Below are 2,293 nucleotides of genomic sequence, written 5' to 3'. Positions count from 1 at the left end.
TCTTTGTTCATTGTTAGTTTTATTTATCCATCCCTCCATTTGCTTCCCACATTGCTGTTAATGATCATTTTAGATGCGTGCGGATTTGAGCAGTTTTCATTTCGTCCTCTTAAAGACGATTACCAGCCAGTTTAGGATAATTTTCCCTGGTCCTCCATGGGACTCTGCTGTGGACAGGTTTAAGTGAGTTGCCATGGAGACGGTGACAAAGGTGAATAATGTGACTCACCTGGAGTGTTGCTCTTCAGATCTCAGCTGGTTTTAACAGCACCGGTGGCTCTAAAGCTGGATCTTTACCCACCACTGTGTTTCCCAAACTCTTGGAAACAAGAGAAAGCTTAGCAGTGGATTTAACATTACATAAGACGTGTGTGGATGTTGAAATAACCAATACTTAACCATTGGTTCAACCCATCTTCCTACAGTTTTTCGTGTTTTTTATTGAAAATTTTCTTTGATCACCCAAATGGCTTTTCTCTGTCAGCCAGTCTGTGACTGATTCTGCTCTTTTTCTTTGTGTTGTAAACATTGTAAACATGCATTATAAGGAGGGTTTTAATGGTTGGCACAGCCCTGTGAATTTACCATCTGCTGTGGTACCTGTGTTCAGTGAGCTGACTAGAGCGGTGTAAGGGGACAGATTTACTGCACTGTGGGAAGATTCATTATGGAGATGGAAAAGTTGAGGCCAGGATGTAAGTGGCCAACATTATCTCATTATCAACCGCAGGGTTTTATATTGATCATACCGAGCACGCTACTATGACAAGACCCCTCTCTCAGAGGCACGCAGCTACTTAAACTAAATAAACTGTGAGTCTCACACTCTCACACACCTGAGACTGGGAGAGGGAAAAGACAAGGTCAAGAACTTCCAGAACTACTTCTTATCAAAAAGTTAACATAGCATGTGTTTTGTAACTGGTACAGTTGAATTTGTCAGTGGTCATTTTTTTAATTCTCAATAGAGAGAAGTCAAGATATGCTATTAGTAAATTGCACTTACTCCCAAATTAAAGGTTCACTCCAGCAACTTAATGTTTGACCTGCAACTTTTTGTTCATAGTGTGGGTTAAGCACCAAAACTGCTGAATCCTACACTACATTACCCATCTGTCTTGACATGTTTATCTGGTGGCCTGCCCCTTTAATGTTCAGTGTCCTTGACAAATAACTGATGTGTAATTGGTTATTAAGTCAAACAAAAACTCTGTGACCACCCACTGCAGGATTTTGAACAAAGCAGCATTATGTAAGATTAGGAACTCTGTGTACTCAAGGCAAAATCCACCCCCCAAAATGTTTTTTGAATACACACATTTCTTGAAGACTGCAGTAAAAAGAGTCTACTATAATACAGTACTTGTGTGTAGCCCTGTAAGAGCTGAAAACAAGGGCTTGTTTTCCTCTTCCAATTAACAACCCCAACATTTATGTTATCCTTTGATTTGTGCTCATAAAAAGTAAGCTAATCCCTGTTTTTGTGATTTAGGACTGGTCATGAAAATAAAAACATGTATTCTAATTTCATTTTTCATAACAAATGATTTATTGAGAACATTGGTGAATGATCTCTGACCTGTGGGACTGTGCCGTCTACATAAACTAGATGGTTCAGTTTGCTGCCATAATAATGTGAATTAACTGAATTTAGGTTAAATCATCGCTTCAGATTTGTTGTATGAATTTAGAAGATGAAAACTAGGTTAAGTGAACTTAAGATATTGAGTTGGAGGTATGCTAATATAATCATACCTGGCTTCACCTGCAGAATAGGGTGGGTTTCAATGCTGAAGACTTAATCCTCCTTACTAACATTTTAGTTAGTGGGGTTAGTTTAACCTGCCTAAACTGAACAGTTCAGGTTACACCCCGTTCTGCAGGCTGCAGCCAGGGATACTGGTGCTAATATGCTGACAACGTTTCTTCAGAAACCTAACTGTATGAGTTGAGTGAACTCGCAGCACTTTATTCAGTCAGCTCATTGTTTTTGAGTCAGGTGAACTAATATTTATTCTGATTGTTTGGAAGTGCTCTGACATTGAAAACTAGAATTTGAAGTTGAATTGTCTCAAATTTAAGTAGTTATATAAAATAATTAGAAAACATTAGTTGACCCCATCAAATTCCTGTGCAATTTTATACATAAATTTTATGAACCATTTTAAGAAGTGGTGGAATGTAACTAAGTACATTCACTCATCTAAGGTACTTATGTACACATTTGTGGTACTTGTGCTTTACTTGAGTATGTCCATTTTATGGTACTTGATGCTTCTAATTCACTACAATT

The sequence above is a fragment of the Lates calcarifer genome, linkage group LG21, assembly GCF_001640805.2.
Source record: "Lates calcarifer isolate ASB-BC8 linkage group LG21, TLL_Latcal_v3, whole genome shotgun sequence".
NCBI lineage: Eukaryota > Metazoa > Chordata > Actinopteri > Centropomidae > Lates > Lates calcarifer.
This window is presented reverse-complemented; position numbering follows the sequence as displayed.